General features: G+C 37.1%; 1 protein-coding gene across 2 annotated transcripts in view; it reads left to right on the forward strand.

Annotated features, from left to right (window-relative positions):
- SNX7 (sorting nexin 7) overlaps nucleotides 1-21,565 on the forward strand; it is a 306,074-nt gene that overhangs the window by 227,134 nt on the left and 57,375 nt on the right. Inside the window, exons 10-12 of one of the 2 annotated variants that reach the window (XR_006712522.1) lie at nucleotides 1,751-1,887; nucleotides 3,644-3,759; nucleotides 17,894-18,019. The gene's annotated coding sequence lies outside the window, so the exon portion shown is untranslated. The remainder of the gene's footprint in view (nucleotides 1-1,750; nucleotides 1,888-3,643; nucleotides 3,760-17,893; nucleotides 18,020-21,565) is intronic. The other variant, XR_006712521.1, reaches the window with a different exon arrangement.

Raw genomic sequence — 21,565 nt, forward strand, 5'->3', positions numbered from 1 at the left:
TCTGGAATGAGCAGTCAATAATATGACAACTGTAAAAGGCTTACTTTGGAATTCAGAGATCAAAAAGGAGCTGTAGTCTTTGCAGCTCCATTAGGAATTAGACCCAAACCACGTTTTTGTGTTTTTTTTTTTATGACAGTTTTCAACTGTGCACTTTAGATCTTCCCAACAGAAAGTCTAATGAGCCCTGTGGAGGCCATACTACCTGCCAAGAAAATAATCCATCCTCTAAAAGCCCCAGCAACAATATTCCTCAATGTTCAGAAAAAGTGCTGAAATGTTGTCATTCAAAAGACTCTACAATTCTCTCTGGCAATCCTAGAGAATCTAATGAGTGAAAAGCCAAAGGATATACAAAAGAATCATCATTTCCAGATTTAGAAAGAAAAAAAAAAAAGCAAGCACTATAAGTCAGAAAATTAACTACTGGCTGTCAAAAATGACCTTCCTGGAGTGTCAAACAATGCCTGTCATGACTTCTCAAATTACCTCAGCAGGAAGGCCCAGTAACTGAGGAGAGGCCACAGTACACTGATTCACTGCCCTCTTAATGTGCAACCTGTTCTTAGCATTCTTATTTCCATTTCATTTTGGAAATACATTTTAAGACTAAATAATTCTCAAGCTAGTGAGTGAGCAAATCTGGTAATAAGGGCATCATAAAGGAGAAAGTTGTCTTAAAAAATTTTTTTTATACTCTTCTCTCCCATCTTTTTATACCACACATTGGCTTTTTTTTCCTTCTTTTCTGATCAAACATCAAAATTATTTTTGATAGGATGCCCTCTGAGGTATATAGAAATCAACATTTCTGACCCTCAGGTAAGTTCTTCGCAGAGGATTGGTAGAAAAACGAAGAAAGGCACGCAACCATGAATAAGGCACCATATCTGCCCTCAAAGAGTTTGTATTATAGTTATTATTCAGACAAGTATGTTTCAGTTACAATACACATTATTAACTACTGTAATAAGACAACAACAGAGACTTATATAGTATCTGAAGTGTATACCAAATTTAGTCTTGGAGAATTGGGGAATCTGTCTGTAGAAAATTATGATTCAACTGAAACCTGAAAAATATGAAGGAGTTACCCTCTGAATGTGCTACGCTTTAATTATACAAGAAAGAATTTAGAAGACCAAAGTTGTGATTTTAGCTAGCAAGTCACTTAGGCTATATATATCTTGATTGTCTCTTCTCTGAGACTAGTTTTGCCAATCTGCATTATTGTGAAGATGAGAATGTATCAAACCAACTAGTTAAAAATGGGTACACAATGACAAAATGTTGCTCTGTGCTTTATTAATTAAAAAAGCTTGCACGGAGTAGTAGGCAATCTTTAAGATGGCTCCTAAAGATTCCCACTTCCTGGTATTCACTTCCTTGTGTAATCCTCTTCTCCTTAAGTATGGCCTGGACTTATTGATTCTGTTGTAAAGATAGAATATGGCAGAAGTTATGAGCTATCATTTCTGAAATTAAGTGATAAAATGATTGGGCCTTTTATATTGGAAGTCAGTTCTCACTCCCATTCTTCCTTGGATTTATGACCCTAGGGGAAGTGAGCTGCCATGTGATGAGGCAGCCAAGGTCAACAATAACCATAGAAGTGAGTTTGAAAATGGGTGACACTCCTGCATCCACCCAATTGAAACTTCAGATGAGACCACAGCTCTGTCCAAAAGCCACCTCATTAGAGACCATGAGCCAGATTTAATCTGCTAAAGTGTGCCTATATTCCTGAAAGGCTTGTCAAACACCTTGGGATTTCCACTGAACCTACAGAAAGGTCACAGATTTAGAAGAAAAGAACAGACCAGAACTAAGGGATTCATCATAAGATTAAGGCAAGACTCAAATAACTTCTCCCAAGCAATGTACAAAGTGAGCCTCCATAAAATAATTATTTTTTATTTACTTTTTCAATATGTCTATGTTCTCAATTTTCTAAAATAATAGTGTGCTTATTTTATTATCAGCCAAAAATTCCTTAAATATTTAGAAGTCATTATTTTTAAAAATTATTTCTCTTGTGCAAAAGCTTGATTGAAATATCATGAATATAAATGCTTATGAGTATGAAACAGTTAAGACCATAAAAGGGGAGAAATAAACAGGATTAAAAATACAAGTGTGCATTAATACATTTAGAAGGTATATATATAATCAATGGGAATTTTGACTTTGGCAAGGTGGAGACTAAAATCCATAGCAATGAAAAATTATCATTACAATATCCTCCAAGGTCAAATGAGAGAGTGTGTTGCAAAGTAAAAATCTAGATAAAAATGCAGCATTATTTTTTAACTAAGCATCAAGATTATTCATTATAATTTATAAAAGAATATGTGTCCTGATTCTAGGTGAGAAATATATTAGCCAGATACTACCTGGCACTTTTATTCAGAGAATGAGGGCATGCAAGGGCGTGATCTGTTGATAATAATCAGTATTCAAAAATTTTGACCTTTACTAATCAAAACTGAATTCAACCTGGAATTTGTGGACATGGAAATCATTGAAACCAAATGTTTCTCAGCTTCTAAGTGGATCTCCTTCTTCATGCTACCTGTAAGAGAATATGATCTGCTAAAATAAATATTTGGTGGAATCTATGTACAAGAGCAGTATATTTTTACATGAGTGAAGAAGAAAAGCACATGATTGCAACATTGTACTAAAACATTTTGAGTAGTACACACATTTTAATAATAATATGAGTACCGACTTGAAGGTTAGTAACTGAGGACTTCCCCCCCCCCACACTTGAGTCACTTTTTTTGGTTTTTGTGTTTTGTTATTTTTGGTTTTGTTTTGTTCAATGGGATATGTCTATAAGGAGAGTGGAATGACTAAGGAGAGTAGAATGACTAAATTGTTACTGAAATAATGTGTATGTCACTGAAATAATGTGTATGTCACAAATGACAGATTCTCACTACCATTTTTAAATGCATGCAGATTATTTGAGGGGATAGAGTCATGGATGCCTAGTTTCTCCCTGCTTGCTCATACTCTCTGAGTCAGCATGGACTTTACAGATGTGTGTTAGAAAATTCTTTTTAAAAAAAATGTTTATTTTTGAGAGAGAGAGAAAAAAAAAACACAAGTGGAGGAGGGCACAGAGAGGGGAACAGTGGATCCGAAATGGACTCTGCACTGACAGTAATGAGCCCAATGTGGGGCTTGAATTCATGAACTGCAAGATCATGACCTGAGCTGAAGTCAGATGCTCAACTGATTGAACCACCCAGGTGCCTCATGTGTTAGAAATTTCTAAGTGAAGTCTAATCAACCAAACTGAGAGATATAAGAATAGAATGTTATAATACTCAACTTATATATTGCAGAATCATAAAGTATCCAAACCAGGAGTATCTATCTTCTAGCTCTTCAACCTTCTATTTTTCCCAGTGAAGAAAGACACCCAGAGAAGTGAATGATTTGGCCAATGTTTTATACCCAGAAAACCAGGATAGAATCTTGGTCTCACTTGACACCCAGCTCAAATTCATTAAAAAAAAAATCAGTTAATCAAATAACTTGTTTTGGGGGGATGCCTTATAGTTTACAAAGTATTTTCTATTTTATCTTATGTAATCCCTTAAGGTAAGATAGAGGTATTGTTTTTATTTTACAGGCAACCTGATGCTCAGACTCTTTCTAAACAAATTTACTGGGAGATCCAGTGCATAGACTCAGGTCAATATTCAGTTTGTCTACTGAGCAATTAACATGGAGTAGGCATTGCAATAGGTAAGTAGTTTCACCTCCTACTACCTGTCAGAATCACCTAAGGAGACTTTAAAGCTTATCCATACCTTAACCACACCCTAGATAGTCAGGTTTAGTTTGATAATCAATATTTTTAGAAAGGTCCCCAGAGGATTCTATGTGGAACCAGATTGAGAACCATTGTACTATAAGAAAAAAGTATGTTTGTTCACCAACAAATATTTATTGTGTGGCTATTACATGTCAAGAATTATTCCAAGTGCTAAACACACAACAGTAAATACCACAAAAATATCTGTTCTCATTGTATTTACATGCTGGTGGGAGAAACAAATAATAAGCAAATATAATATTGAAGATGGTGGGGGCACCTGGGTGGCTCAGTCGGTTGAGCAACTGACCTTGGCTCAGGTCATGATCTCGGGGTTTGTGGGCTCGAGCCCCGCATTGGGCTCTGTGCTGACAGCTTGGAGCTCGGAGCCTGGAGCCTGCTTCAGATTCTTTGTCTCCATCTCTCTGCCCCTCTCCCACTTGTGCTCTGTCTCTCTATCTCAAAAATAAATAAAATGTAAAAAAAAAATTTTTTTTGAAGATGGTGATAAGTGAAATTGAAAAAAACAAAAATAAACCGAGGAAGAATAGAAAAGGAGATAAAATCCATTTTAAACAGGATATATTTTGAATAACGACCTGAAGGAGATGGGAGAGAGAGAGAGACAGAGAAGGAGTGTATCATGCTGATATTTTTGAATAGAACCCTCTGGGCAGAAAGAAAATCAAATACAAAAGCTTTGAAGCAGGACCATGCCTGGTGTACTCTAGGAAGAGCAAGCAGTTGGTAGGAGCCCATGTAGTGAGAGGAAAAGTAATAGGAGATGAAGTAGGAATAGGGAACAGATCATATAGGACTTTATGGGTCATCGTAAGAAATTTGGATTTTATATAAGACAGATGGAAAACCAATGGAGTAATTTGAGCAGGGAAGTAACAAGGTCTGATTTTAATTTTAAAAACACCATTGAGTATAGGAAAAAATGATAGGGTAGATAGAAACTGAGGGGCCAATAAGAGGTTTTGCAACAATTAGGGATACCATGATTTAGACCACCACGATAACAGTGAAGGGGATGAGAAACAGTTGGATTCTGGATATATTTTGAAGCCAGAACAACAGAATTGACAATACTTGGATGTATAAAGAATCTCAATCTAACATGGAACCAGTGGATGAAAAACTCTTAGCACATGTGCCCTCAGAAAAACAGCTTAAGAACTGAGAAACAGATGTCCTGTAAATGCCTGATTTACAGAAAACTGGTAATATTTGGAATTTTCTTAAATGATAAGGAATTGCCTCAGGTAAACTTTAGAAAGTTTGGGTTATGGTTTACAGAGGCAAGAGGAAGAAACAACCCAGGTCGGGTTGGTCTCCCGAAACAAGCTGAACTGAACTTTTGCTTGTATGACTGCACTAGTTTTGTCTGCTTGGGAAATTTTTAAAGCCGGTTTCCGTTTGTTTTTATTATAACAGACTCTACTGAATTTTCCCCTCTTTACATTCCCTGCCCATAAAAACAGCCTAGCCCAAAACTTCAGCAGACATAAGTATACCTTGCTACAGTTTGCATGTTCCAAATTTCAGTTCCTCTGCTATTCCCGAATAAGTTCATCTTTTTGAGCTTGCCTCAGTTTACCTCCTTTTTTAGGTTGGCAGATGTGTGGTATGGCGTAATGATACCAGCCCAAGTGACTCCAGATTGTGGTCTGAGCGACTGGGATTTCAGAGCACCTAATAGTAAAACCTCAACATACATGAACAAAGTTGATCAAATTGAAAGACAAATCCACAATTACAGATAGAGACTTAACATTCTTCTAACAATAACTGATAGAGCAAGTAGACCAAAAAAAATCTTTAGGGACATAGAAGACTTTAGCAACTTAACCTGATTAATATCTTTAGAACATTACAGAAAATTGCAGAATACAGTTTGTCTAATGTAAGTGGAATAGGTACCAAGATAGACGGTTTGCTGGACTATAAAATAAGTCTGAATAAAGTTCAAAGGATTTAAATCCTACCAGATGTGTTTTCTAACTTCAATGGAATTAAATTAAAATCAATAATGGTAAGAATATAGAAAGCCCCTAAATACTTATAAATTGAAGCACTAATTTCTAAATAATTTATGAATTAACTATTTTAATATTCCCCATAGAAATATATGTAAAACTTCTTAATTAGATAATTAAATTCATCAAAGGTTACAAGAGGTGGATGTATCAAGAAAAAGTGGCGCTTATTCCAGGAATACAGGGTTAGATTACGTTCAAAAGCCAATCAGTGTAATTCTTCATATTAACAGAATAAATGAGAAAAATCTTAGGATCATTTTAATGGATGCAGGAAAATAATTTGGAAGAATTTAATACATATTCATGATTTTTAAAAAATTCTCAGCAAGCCAGGAATAGAAGGAAATTTTCTTAACCTGATAAAGAACATCTATGAAAACTCTATAATTAACATTATATTTAATGAAAAACTATAAAATGCTTCCCCCTTATAGTTGGCAACAGTGCACTTTTATTCAACATTATACTGGAGGTTCCTAGCCAGTGCAATATGACACCAAAAGGAAATACAACTATAAAGATTGGAAACAAATAAGGAATGATATGCTATCTTTATTCACAGGCAATATAATTGGTTATATAAATAACCCTAAACTGCATTTCTCACACAAACACACACACAGACACACACACCAATAAGTGTGGCCAATTTATGAAAATACATTTTATTACTGTATACTAGCAGTAATCAATGATAAAATGAGATATAAAAACACCATTTCCAATAGTGTGTAACAACATAGAATACATAGGGATAACTTTAACAAAAGAAATGCAAGTCTTATATGTTGGAAACTATAAAACTTTGCTGTGAGACATTAAAGAAGAATTAGATGGAAAGATTGTGTTCATGGAATAGAAGACTCAATATTGTTTAGATGTCAATTCTCCCAATTGATCCACAGAGTCACTGTAATACCAAACAACATCTCAAAATTATTTTTCATAGAATTCGATGAGATTCTAAATTTTATATGAAAATGAATGACTTAGCATAGCCAAAAAAATCTTGCAAAAGAACAGATTTGGAAGACTTGTCCTATATGACTTCAAAGTTTGCTATAGATCAGTATTTTTTGACATTTTAAAAAATTATTATTCCCCTCTTCCAGAAGAAAGTTAACTTCTCTTCCAGAAGAAAGTTAAATTAAAATTCTCCATAATAAGATAAATTACATCTTAAGTAATAAAACTTTTTCAGATTAGGTTGAAATTTAGGGTGTCATTCACCATTGTAATATCCAAGATTTTTTTCATCCATTACCAAGAACCAATTTTCACCCTTTGGAGATGATACCTCTATTGAGAACACATATTAATGAGCTATAGTAATATGAACAGTATGAGTCTACTTATAGAAGCTCTAGAACAGACAAAATTAATCTGTATAATAATAGACAAAACAGTGGTTAACTGTGGTTGGTAGGGTTTGACCCAAAAAGGGGCACAGGTAACTTTCTGGAGTGGTTGAAATATTCCGTATCATTATTGGTCTGTAATTATGGGGGATGTCCCACTTGTCATAGCTCATCAAATTTTCCACATAAAATCACTGTATGTAAATTTTATCCCAGTTAAAATAAAAGATTCATATGGAGATCATAGTTTAATTTAAAGGAATATACCCTTATATTTGTCATCCAATAAATATGCAAATAAATTAGACAATAAATACATCTTGGAAAGTTACATATTATATATTTCATATTACTTTATTTATGTCCAGTAACAAGCAAAGTATTTTCATTTGCATTTCTAAAAATTATGAATATTAAATTCAAAAAAGAAAAGCATGGTATGATGAAAGTAAATTTTAATATATGCCATCCTATTGTCGTTCTACCTTTGTAAATTGCTGTAAATCTTTCCAGGAAAAGATATCTTCTGTTTACAAGTGTTACATAACAAGGTACCCCAAAACTTCCCATATCAAAATAACTATTTTCTTTTTGCTCATAATTTTTCTGTGGGTCAGGAATTTGAGAAGGACTCATCAGGCAATTCTTGCTTGGTGAGTCTCATGTGATTGCAGTCAGATGTTGCTGGGACTACAGTCATCTGAAAGACCAACTGAGCAATGTCTAGTGTCTAATCTGGCTCACTCAAGTGAGTGTGAATTGCTGAGGCCTCACTGGGCTGTTGACTAAAGTGACTACACGTGGCCTCTCTAGCATAATGGTCTGAGAGAAATAGGACTTCTTATATAGCAGTTCCAAACCCTAAGTGCAGGTATACCAGTAAACAAGACAGAAGCTATGTTATCTTTTCTGATCCAGCCTTGGATGTCTTGCAGAATCATTTCTACATTCTGTTAGTTATAACTGAGCCACAAATTTACCCAGATTCAAGGAGAGGGGACATAGAGCAGACTCCTCTATGGGAGCAGTATCAAAGAATTTTCATTCATTTTTAAAAAAAAACTGCCACTGATGAAAAGAAAATAAATGAATGAAATATTTTTGTTTTGTTTTTGTTTTGACATGAAGAGTTGAGATCCAGCTATTTCTAGCCTGAGTAGAAAATATTTTTCAGAGCTTAAGATTTCATATAGAAGTTGAGATCAATGTTATTATATTCACATAATCTCTCTTAATCGTTTCACCTAATCAGCATCCCTATCAATGGAGTGTTAAAGTCCCCTGCAATTACCACATTCTTATCAATAAGTTTGCTTATGTTTGTGAGTAATTGTTTTATATATTTGGGGGCTCCGGTATTCGGCGCATAGACATTTATAATTGTTAGCTCTTCCTGATGGATAGACCCTGTGATTATTATATAATGCCCTTCTTCATCTCTTGTTACAGCCTTTAATTTAATGTCTAGTTTGTCTGATATAAGTATGGCTACTCCAGCTTTCTTTTGACTTCCAGTGGCATGATAAATAGTTCTCCATCCCCTCACTCTCAATCTGAAGGTGTCCTCAGGTCTAAAATGAGTCTCTTGTAGACAGCAAATAGATGGGTCTTGTTTTTTTATCCATTCTGATACCCTATGTCTTTTGGTTGGCACATTTAGTCCATTCACATTCAGTGTTATTATAGAAAGATATGGGTTTAGAGTCATTGTGATGTCCGTAGGTTTCATGCTTGTAGTGATGTCTCTGGTACTTTGTCTCACAGGATCCCCCTTAGGATCTCTTGTAGGGCTGGTTTAGTGGTGACAAATTCCTTCAGTTTTTGTTTGTTTGGGAAGACCTTTATCTCTCCTTCTATTCTAAATGACAGACTTGCTGGATAAAGGATTCTCGGCTGCATATTTTTCCTGTTCATCACATTGAAGATCTCCTGCCATTCCTTTCTGGCCTGCTAAGTTTCAGTAGAGGGATCGGTCACGAGTCTTATAGGTCTCCCTTTATATGTTAGAGCACGTTTATCTCTAGCTGCTTTCAGAATTTGCTCTTTATCCTTGTATTTTGCCAGTTTCACTATGATATGTCATGCAGAAGATCGATTCAAGTTACGTCTGAAGGGAGTTCTCTGTGCTTCTTGGATTTCAATGCCTTTTTCCTTCCCCAGATCAGGAAAATTCAAGGTGCACAGGGGCGGGAGGGGCAGGCTCAGCTCGCTTTTCCTTCCGAGATCTGCTTCAGGAGGGGCCCTGCGGCACCGGGAGGGAGTCAGACCCGCCGGAGGGATGGATCCGCAGAAGCACAGCGTTGGGTGTTTGCGTGGTGCAAGCAAGTTCCCTGGCAGGAGCTGGTTCCCTTTGGGATTTTGGCTGGGGGATGGCCGAGGGAGATGGTGCTGGCGAGTTCCTTTGTTCCCTGCCAAGCTGCTCTATTCTCCGGGGCTCAACAACTCTCCCTCCCGTTGTCCTCCAGCCCTCCTGTTCTCCGAGCAGAGCTGTTAGCTTATAACCTTCCAGATGTCAAGTCCCACTCGCTGTCAGAACACACTCCATCCGGCCCCTCCGCTTTTGCCAGCCAGACTCGGGGGCTCTGCTTGGCCAGCAGGCTGCCCCTCCGCCCCGGCTCCCTCCCGCCAGTCCATGGAGCGTGCACCGCCTCTCTGCCCTTCCTACCCTCTTCTGTGGGCCTCTCGTCTGCGCTTGGCTCTGGAGACTCTGTTCTGCTAGGCTTCTGGCGGTTTTCTGGGTTATTTAGGCAGGTGTAGGTGGAATCTAAGTGATCAGCAGGACGCACGGTGAGCCCAGCGTCCTCCTACACCGCCATCTTCTCAGGATCCTCAGCATCCCTATCAATGGCGTAGTTGGGGTAAGGTGGTAAGGATTTGGGAGCAATTAAGTACAAATATGTCCTTTTGGATTCAGCAACTTCTCAGTGATGGAGTTCTCAGTTACGTGTTAGTTCATTTTTAGGCAAGAACATAGAGCTATTGAGAATTCTAAATTCAGAGGACTTAAGAAGAAGATTCTTTTTTTAAACTTTTTTTTTAATTTGAGTATAGTTGACACACAATGTTACATTAGTTTCAGGTGTGCAATATAATGATTCAACTTGTCTATATGTTATGCTATACTCACCACAAATGTAGCTACCATCACCATAAGACACTATTACAACACAACACTATTACAATACCATTTAAAATTTTTTTTTATTTTGACCCAAGTTAGTTAACATATAATGTAATAATGGTTTCAGGAGTAGAATTTAGTGATTCATCACTTACATATAACACCCAGTGTTCATCCCAAGTGCCCTTCTTAATGCCCCTTGCCCATTTAGCCCATCCCCCTACCCAACACCCTTCCACCAACCCTCAGTCTGATCTCTGCATTTGAATCTCTTATGGTTTGCCTCCCTCTCTGTTTTTATATTGTTTTTGCTTCCCTTCCCCTATGTTCATCTGTTTTGTTTCTTAAATTCCACATATGAGTAAAATGAGATTTCTTTCTAGATTCACATTCTAGTCACATCCACAGTGTTGCAAATGTCAAGATTTCATTCCTTGTGATCACCGAGTAATATTCCATTGTGTGTGTGTGTGTGTGTGTATGCCATATATATATGCCATATACCACATCTTCTTTATCCATTCATCAGTCAATGGACATTTGGGCTTTCCATAATTTGGCTATTGTTGATAGTGCTACTATAAACATTGGGGTGCATATGCCCCTTCGAATCAGCAATTTTGTATTCTTTGGGTAAATACCTAGTAGTGCAATTGCTGGGTCATAGGGTAGCTCTATTTTTAACTTTTTGAGGAACTTCCATACTGTTCTCCAAAGTGGCTGCACCAGGTTGCATTCCTACCAGCAGTGCAAAAGGGTTTCCCTTTTACTGCAAACTTGCCAACATTTGTTGTTTCCTGAGTTGTTTATTTTAGCTATTCTGACAGGTGTGAGGTGGTATCTTGTTGTGTTTTTGATTTGTATATCCCTGATGATGAGTGTTGTCGAGCATCTTTTCATGTGTCTGTTCATGTCTTTTACCCATTTCTTCACTGGATTATTTGTTTTTTGGGTGTTGAGTTTTATACGTTTTTTGTAGATTTTGGATACTAACCCTTTATCCAATATGTCATTTGCAAATATGTTCTCCCATTCTGTTGGTTGCCTTTTAGTTTTGTTGATTATTTCTTTTGTTGTGAGAAGTTTTTTATCTCAATGAAGTCCCAATGGTTCATTTTTGCTTTACTTTCCTTTGCCTCTAGAGAAATGTCTAGTAAGAGATTGCTGTGATCGAGGTCAAAGAGGTTGTTGCCTGTTTTCTACTCTAGAATTTTGATGATTTCCTTTCTTAAACTTAGATCTTTCATCCATTTTGAGTTTATTTTTGTGTATGGAATAAGAAAGTGGTTTGGGTTCATTCTTTTGCAAGTCACTGTCCAATTTTCCCAACACCATTTGCTGAAGAGACTGGTTTTTTTTTTTTCCATTGGATAATCTTTCCTGCTTTGTCAAAGAGTAGTTGGCCATAAGTTTGTGGGTCCCTTTCTGGGTCCTCTACTCTGTTCCATTGAGGTGTGTGTTTGTTTATATGCCAGTACCATACTCTCTTAATCACTACAGCTTGAAGTCTGGAATTGTGATGCTTCCGACTTTGGTTTTCTTTTTGAGGATTGCTTTAGCTATTCAGGTTTTTTTCTGTTTCCATACACAATTTAGAATTGTTTGTTCTAGCTCTGTGAAGGATGCTTGTGTTATTTTGATAGGGATTTCACTGAATATGTAGACTGCTTTGGGTAGTATCGACATTTTAACAATATGTGTTCTTCCTATCCAGGAGCATGGAATCTTTTTCCATTTCTTTGTGTCTTCTTCAATTTCTTTCATAAGCTTTCTACAGTTTTCAGCGTACAGATCTTTTACCTCTTTGGTTAGGTTTATTCCTAGGTATTTTATGGTTTTTGGTGCAATTGTAAATAGGATCGATCCTTGATTTCTCCTTCTGCTGCTTTATTATTGGTGGATAGAAATGCAACCAATTTCTATACATTGATGTTATATCCTGCGATTTTTCTGAATTCATGTATAAGTTTTAGCAAATTTTTGGTGGAGTCTTTTGGGTTTTCCACATAGAGTATCATGTCATCTGTGAAGAGTGAAAGTATGACTTCCTCCTTGCTGATTTGGATGCCTTTTATTTCTCTGTGTTGTCTGATTGCTAAGGCTATGACTTCCAACACTATGTTGAATAACAGTGGTGAGAATGGACATCCTTGTCATGTTCCTGACCTTAGGGGGAAAGCTTCTAGTTCTTCCCCATTGAGGATCATATTATCAGTGGGTCTTTCATACATGCCTTTTATGATATTGATGTATGATCCTTCTATCCCTACTTTCTTGAGGGTTTTTATGAAGAAAGAATGCTGTATTTTGCCAAATGCTTTCTCTGCATCTATTGAAAGGATCATGTGGTTCTTATCCTTCCTTTATTAATGTGATGTATCACATTGATTGATTTGCAGATATTGAACCAGGCCTGCATCCCAGAAATAAATCCCACTCAATCATGGTGGATAATTATTTAATGTATTGTTAGATCCAGTTTGTTAGTATCTTGTTGAGAATTTTTGCATCCATGTTCATCAGGGAAATTGATCTGTAGTGGGGTCTTTATCTGGTTTTGGAATCAAGATAATTCTGGCATAATAGAATGAGTTTGTAAGTTTTTCTTCCACTTCTATTTTCTCGAACAGCTTCAAAAGAATAAGTATTAACTCTTCTTTAGAATTTGGTAGAATTCCCGTGGGAAGCCATCCAACCCTGGACTCATTTGTTGGTAAAAATAAACGTTAAAAATTAAAAGCAAAACAAATCAAATAAAGGAAGCTAGATCCTAGGTATGTGTCAGTCTGCTTGTTGAGAGAAACTTGATAGAAAAGAGAAAAAAGAGAAAGGAAAAAAAAAGTTTAAAAAATTAAAACTTTTTAAGTAATAAAAGTTACCCTTACCAACCCACAATCAAGCACGCCTCCTTTGTCTAGGCCTCTGTCTGTTTCCCGCCTCTACCTTGTCCATGTCCAAGCTGTCTGCTTGCCAGGTGGCACCTCCCTCCAGAATTTTATCTCAGATGGGGCAATGTTTCAAAACCTCACACTTCGGAGACCCCTGCAGCTTGGACCCGCACTTACTCTCTGGGGGAGGGTCTTGCCAAGCAATGGCCAGGTGCTGGCTTGTCCCAGAAAATGTGCATGAAGTCGTGCAGCAGCAGAGGCCCAGAGTATATGGCAAATCACAACACACAGCCGGCGCCGAGTTTTGCTGCCCTCTGGTGTCTTTGTTTCAATATCAGTAAATATGGCTGCTCTCTGTGGTCTGCCAGGACTTTTGCCTGTGGAGAGGCCTTAAGGCCTTTACCAAATGTACCCCAATCAGGAGTACCACTTGTCCCTGTGTGGCACACACACCCCTCAGACCATGCTGCCTGCTGCTGGGGATTTGCCTTGCTTCTTCACCAGAGCACCACCAGATGCTGAGTTCTGAAACTTCAGACTCTGTGCGCCACTGTTTATAGAATCCTGGTAGCACTGAAACCCTCTTCTTTCTCCCCATCATTGGTTTTGGGGAACAGATTTTTTTGTCCAGTCCCCTGCGAGTGTTTTCACTCTCACTCTCTCTCTTTCTCTCCAGCTGCTTTTCTTGTGCAGTCTCCGATATGCTGCACTCTCCCTCTTTCTCTCTCTGAGAAAATGGCTCCCTACCCTCCATGGCTGCACAGCTTTTCTCTCCCCCAATTCACCTGTCTTCACTACGTACCTGCCAAGTTCTCTGGCTCTAATTATGCAGATTGTTGCATTAGTCCTCAGATCAATTTCCTAGGTGTTCAAAATGGCTTGACACTGATCTCTCTGAGTTTCAGGGACGAAACAAGCTTAGGGTCCTCAAACTACTCCACCATCTTAACTCCTCTCTCCTAGGTAATCACTATTATGATACCAATAACTATACTTCTTGTGCTGTGCTTTTATTCCCATGACTTATTAATTCCATAACTGAAAGCCTGTACCTCCCCAAAATATGGAATACTTCACAAATTTATATGTCATCCTCATGGGGCCTTGCAAATCTTTGTCTTGTTCCAATTTTAATTGGAAGTGAGGACAGGAAGATTGTTTTCTATCCATTCTTATAGGTATTCCTAATGAATTCATTCATTTATCAGTAACCTTTCATTCCTTTCTTTTGGGAGCAAGAGGAAGTTGTGTAACCTGGAATGGTCAGACTCTAGTTCTCTGATTTCAACTCCCTGTTGTGAGAAATTCTTGGAAAGGGATATCAAGACACTTTTGCAGGAAGGAAAGCAGCTTTGAGGCCTGGATGGTGGTGATGAAGGATACCCATGATGGGACAAAGGGCCCAATAATTTAGTGCCAACCAGTCATATGTAAGAGGAAAAGCTGAGCTCTGTGACATATTTGCAAATTTTCTTTCAACTCTGCCAAACCCCTTTCATCTCATAACAGGACATGGGCTGAGTGCCCATGGAGATAATGAGTGCTACAGATGTGTAGTTTTCATACAATTTATTTACTTCAGCTTCTTGAAACGTGTTGAATTGAGGTAGGTGATAGGGTATCTATACATTTAGTCTTTACATCAAACTTCACTATTGATTTTGGAATAAAGCCTGGGAAAATGCTTACTTATGACTATCTGAATTCCTTCATTCAAGATTAATTTTACAGTAGAATAACAATTTATTTGTTAGCTTTCTTGGCTCCAACATGATAACGCATTTGGCAAACATGAAGCCATATTACTCTACTGTGCAAGAAAAAAATGATATAATATGAAATGGTTCTTCTCAGGTTCATGTTTAAAACAGGTCTCCTGGTTTATTTGGGAACTAATGGCTTACACACTGACAATGTGTAGGAAAACTGTTACTTTATGATTGTGTGCAAAAGTGAATGAGATGTCAGTTAAGCCAATCAGTCAACTCTGTAAAGCATCATCTATTCTCAGTAATGGATAGTTTCTGTGAACATTTGGTTAATTTTTCTTGCTGTGATCTAAAAAGTCTTTCTTGAAGCTAAACTACAGAATGATATATGGAACTGGGGATCACTTACAGTAACATCACCTTGCTGTTCTGTCTGGCTTTGAAGTTGAGTTTGGGGCACTCTATGCTTTTTAAAAGTGCCTGCTTCAGTGATTATTTTGCCACAAGCTGGTGTTTCTTCTTTTGTGTTTCTGGACCATAAATGTGTCTGGGGAACCTCAGACTGCTGGACCAACCCTAGGTTGAAAGAGGTGCCTCTTCTTTATGTCACTGAACTGGGAGCCCCAGCACTAGAATGGCCAAGAGGCTCAGAATACTGGAGGAAAAGACAGATTTGAGTCATTGAATTTAAACCTTCTATTTTACCTCTCAGGTAATAGAGGCCAAGGGTTAATAAATGATTTTTCCAAAGTCGCCTATTATATGTCTCCCAGAATCAGTAACCAGTTCCCCTTCCACTGAGCTCTTCTCTTATATAAAAACTAAAGCAATTTGGAAAGTCAACACTAAAAAGTTGTGATGACGATGAAACTATTATACTCCTCTTTCTATTCCTTTTAGTTTCTAGTCCCTAGAAACTAAATATTTTTAATATTTGGAGCTCTTGGGATAAATTACTGGTTAAAGCTCTCCTGACTGTGATAATCTCTTTCATTTATTTTGTTTTGCCTTTTACTACTGGACAGAGGATTCATTCTTAGACCTTAAATATTCTTCCTTGTAATTTATAAACTATCATGTAGATTTTCCCTTTTGGTAAAAGGTCTTCTTTTTCTTGCCATGGAAATGGCCTTTCACTAACTGCTTGGGTCCATTTAGGTAGGCCCCTGCTTTATTGCCCAAACCTGTATCTTCCTAAATACACAAGGCTTTAGTCATATAAAAGACCAGCAGCATTAGATAAATTGGACTCGTCTCATTTGACCTAGCAAATAAAACAGCTAGCCATTTGATGCAACTTCTAAAACATTATCTCCTATAAGCAACTGCATCACTATCATTATTTTTGATACACCAATTTTCATGTATTAGTAGCAACCTTTTTGTACTAAATTATAGTGCTCATATTTTTCTTTGATGAACTTTAATGGAATATTTAAATAACTTTAGAACTTCAATCAATACTGAATATTTTAAGAAGACCCTACCATTAAATATGAAAATATTCTGTAAAGCAAAGGCAGCACATAGAAATTTCATGTGTTCTCTGAGTATCATTTGACCCACAGCCCTAATATTTGCTGATAAAATTATCAATATCTTTTTAAAAAAATAACTACTCATGGAGAATAACATTTTGAATAATACAAATGAGGAAACATTTCAGCCATAGCAAGTATATGCTACACTGTGATTTCATCACTAATTATGGATATTTAAAGAGGAAAAAACTCTACATTGTTAAATTATGCAATTTGAAAAATTTACCCATGAAATAAGAGTAAACTCTGCCCTTCTGTTATGAAGACATAATTTTAATAAGAAATTAACACAATGAATTATTTTCAAATTGAATGCAAGCTTATTTAAGTCCTCTAGGAAAGCATTTTCTGTTGACTGCCTTTAATATGGAACAGTTGGCTCACAGATAAATTAATGCTAGTCGGTGCACATTTCCCTTTGGGTAGCTTTTTTTCCCCCAGCCCGAGACCAGCCATCAACCATTTGGTTGGGTTTATTAGTTCTGAGAAAATGCTTTCACAACCTGGAAAGTTTCTTACATATCTCTGCTCTATGCGTTGTATCTCCATGTATGGCATTTTCGGCATCGGAATTTAAAAACTCTTACTGTGCAGCAGAAAATTGTGCAGTAGTGCTGCTGACCTAGCTAGTTTTGGGCAAAAGATCTTCTGAAAAGCTAAGTGCTTCTACTGAATGCTACTTTTGTTTTACTGGTCTTTTATTAAGCAAAATAACAAAAAGCAGAAAGCGCAATCATACCTCATAAGATCAGGCCCAACGCACTCCAGCCATTTGTGTTTACTGAAGAATGATTGCACCAAGTAATTATATTCTAGCTCATGTACAGCCTCAAACAATCAGGGATGAGTGGAAGTAAAACTACATCAAAACTCTTCAACCTTAAGCTTAAATTCTTTCATTAGACTATCACTCTGGCGTCCTATCATAGTAATCAATTCCTGTAGGATTTAACAGTATTTCCCCATCAGTCTTTTTTCTTTCCTGCCTGTACCACCAAGTAGGAGTTTCTACTGTTTATTATATGACAGACAGTAGGTTTAAAAGTGCTCAGAACTCCAGAGTTCTAATATGGAGCCTTGAGAATGTCTGGTTTCACACCCAGACCATATTCTATACTTCTTCCTCACCCTGGGATCATTCCATTTTGTCACTGTGCAGAGACATAGCTCTGTGACAGTTGCAGCAAAGCTGCATCTCCCACTTTCATTGTATGAGTTGCTGGGAGTTCTTCTGGGCCAGAGACTACATTTTCTAGACTTTTCCCATCCAGGTCAAATGATTTTCATCAATGACACATGAGCTGAAGTGGGATGGTCCCTCTTGGATCTGGGTTTTTGAAAAGTAGTTATGCTTCTCCAACATCTCTTATGCTCTCTCCCTTTTCTTTTTTGCTGGCTGGAGGCAGAGGACACTGGGGTCCTAATGGAATCCAGAGCCACAGGCAGAAGGAGTCTAGTTCCCTGAATCACCGCATAAAGGAAAGATACACCTGCCAAACAGGAACAGCCACCTTGGACTTTTGCTTGAGTAGGTAATAAACTTCTATTGGGGTAAGCCATGGGAATTTGGTGGTTTATTAGTTACAGGATCCGGCATTTTCTAACCATAATAGTTTCATACGCTTTTTTGAATTTACTAAGAAGTAAAACTTGTTCACTTTTGACACTTATTATATTTCCAACTCCTACGCAGTGTCTGGCACAGTGTTTTTTTTAAATGTGATTTTTTTTTTTCAACGTTTATTTATTTATTTGGGGACAGAGAGAGACAGAGCATGAACGGGGGAGGGGCAGAGAGAGAGGGAGACACAGAATCGGAAACAGGCTCCAGGCTCTGAGCCATCAGCCCAGAGCCCGACGCGGGGCTCGAACTCACGGACCGCGAGATCGTGACCTGGCTGAAGTCGGACGCTCAACCGACTGCGCCACCCAGGCGCCCCTGGCACAGTGTTTTTATATTCAATGAGTAACAACAAAACTATCTCTTATTGAGTTCTTGCTATGTGGTCATCACTATGCTAAGAGATTTTCGTGTATTAACACAATCATCTTTACATCCTATTACAAAATCATTACAAGAGAACATGAACAAACATAACCTCTCCAAGAACAGACAGATTGCGTAGGTTGCTCAAGGTCATATGGTTAGTAAGAGTTTAAACCCATAATGTATCATTTTAACACATCTTTCTTTTACACTAAATTAAGCCATTATCTTTGCAAATTTCGTCTCCTGAGGGCTTTCTCTGGGCCATCTATATATGTTGCAAAAATTCATCTCATTTAATCTTCAAGCATATGTGGAAGATACTTAATGGAAGAGATGAGACTATTTTATAGCTTGTGTACACTTAAGCATTTTTCTGAACACTTGCACAGTGAACAGTTTTATGATATGTGAAATACAAAGCTAGTAGGTTGATCTACTATTTTACAGAGCAGTTAGGTAGTCAAATGCTGACCTAAACACAACTGAAGAACTTACGCAAGTCATATAGAACATTAAAATAAAGATAGCTGATAACTTGGATATTCAAGACATAACTGGAAAGATACTATATCAGTATGTTAGGGCTTGACAACCGGGTGGCTTAAACAGCAGAAATCTATTATATCACAGTTCTGGAGGCTTAAATCTGAGATTAAGGTCTCAGCAAGCCTGTGAGAGATAATCTATTCCATGCCTCTCACCCAGATTCTGGTGGCTGGCTGGCAATTTGTGCTATTCCTTGGATTGTAGAAACATCACCTTGATCTCCGCCTTCATCAATACATGCTGTTCTTCCTGTGTGCATATCTTTCTCCTAATTTACCATTTTTAGAAGGATTCCTGTCATACTGGATTAAAGCCTACTCTTATGACCTCATTATAGCATGATTACCTTTCTAAAGAGTCTGTCAGCAAATAAGGTCACACTCTGAGTTATTTGGGGTTAGGACTTCAACACATGGGTTTGGGGTGGCGGGGACATAATTCAAACTATAACAGGTATTCATGTGTTCCCTTAATGAATATATAACTACTAAGCATCTACTGGGTGCCAAGCACTGTTTTAGGTGGCGGGAAAGTAAGCAATGAATGGAGAAGATAAGGTCCTGCTCGAAAGTCATGTTGCCTCACTGGCACCTTCTGTGCATTGCACCCCGCTGTGCATTGCACCCTGCTGGAGTCCTTATGAATTTTCTGGATAAATTATTAAAACTTTTTTTTAATGTATATTCATTTTTTTTTGAGAGAGAGAGAGAGAAAGAGAGAGAGAGACAGTGTGTGAGTGGGGAAGGACAGAGAGAGAGACAGAATCAAAAGCAGGCTCCAGGCTCTGAACGGTTAGCACAGAGCCAGATGCAGGGCTCAAACCCATGAACTGTGAGTCCATGACCTGAGCCAAAGTCGGACACTTTACTGACTGAGCCACCCAGGCTCTCCTCTTGATAAATTATTTTAACGTCTTAACCCCATATTTTAAACAGCTAAAAGAGTGTACCTATCTCCCATTTTCCAAACCCTGCACAATAAATAAATTCTGCAACTATATTTAATAAATTAATTTATTCTACCTAGGGGTAAATTTTGCATGTTAGAAAAGCAACTGATTTTTTTCTTTTCTTAAGTCCCCAGCATGACCCTTAGTGAATTAATTTGGACTGTTTGTTACATACAACATACAACATGGTAAACCAATGAACTGTTATTTAACATAACATTGCTTTGCATTAATTTTGCATTTCTAAGCTGTTAAAATGCTTTATACATTCTAGGCCTGATACATCTGGAGTTAAGAAATTTGCAAAGTGGTGTAGTAATGACATTTTAAGATGTTCTTATCACATCTGTTCTTTCCAGGGCAGGGAAACTGGCAAGATTCAGGGAAGGGTATCCTCATGGACAAGAGCTAAAAGTCTGAAAAGATAAGTGTGTTTTTAGCAGTTCTCCTAGAAGGAATCAGGAAACTCATTTTAGATATGAAGTGAACAAATTAACATTTGATATCAGAAAGTTCTAGTGATTTCTTGAGAAAAGAAAAATAAGGAAAGAAAAACAAAATCTTTCTACTCAGGTGGCCTCCTGGAAAGACCAGTAAGACTCAACACTGTCCCATTGGCATCTGGGTAGCATCTGTTGAATAGTAAATGTGTTACCCAGTGTTAGGGGAGAAGGCAGTTCTGCCCTATTGAAACATTCTTGGAAACCTATTCCCAGCCTGCTTTATTTATTCTTCCTGAAACATCTTCTCCACCCCCATCTCCCATTTGCTGGACTAATTTTCTCAGCTACAGTTGACATATCTGAATTATCTCTTTTGAGAAGTCCTCCCTGATGTCCCCAATCCTATATTAGTGTCCCTTGTTCTCTGCTCCTCTGACCCAGTATTTACCCCTATCATAGCCCCCACCAACTGTAAGGGCAAATACCGATCTACCATGTTGTCTCTTCTACATAATGAACATCTTGAGGATAGGAATTTCATCTTTTTCACTGTTATAGACCTGGTGCCTGGAAAATATATATATATATATATATATATATATATATATATATATATATAATATATATAATATATATAATATATATGTATATATATCAGAAGAAAAAGTTATATATATATAATTATATATATAATTATATAATATATATAATTATATATATAATTATAATAATATATATTATAATATATATATCTGATATATATATATATATCAGAAGAAAAAGTTAGAATAATAAACATTTTATCCAGTTATTTTGCTAAGAACACAGCATTGCTTTTTAAAAAAATTTTACACCAGAAAAGCACAGTATAAAATGAAGAGGCATGTGGATATACAGTGTTCATAATTAAATAAGAGATTTTCTGTTGCTACTCTGTCATTTATAGTTGGATGACATTTGAGAAGTGAATGTTGCTTGAAACTTAGGCTTTTTATGAATAAAATAAAATAATAAAAAACAATAAAAGTCTCACTTCCTAAGAACGTGGTGATGATCATCTGAGACATGTATGCAAAACATTTTGTCAAAGGCTATATAGTACTAGGCAAAGTACTAGGTTTGTTATTATCACTCCAAAAAAAAAGG

The sequence above is a fragment of the Leopardus geoffroyi genome, chromosome C1 (assembly GCF_018350155.1).
Source record: "Leopardus geoffroyi isolate Oge1 chromosome C1, O.geoffroyi_Oge1_pat1.0, whole genome shotgun sequence".
Classification (NCBI taxonomy): domain Eukaryota; kingdom Metazoa; phylum Chordata; class Mammalia; order Carnivora; family Felidae; genus Leopardus; species Leopardus geoffroyi.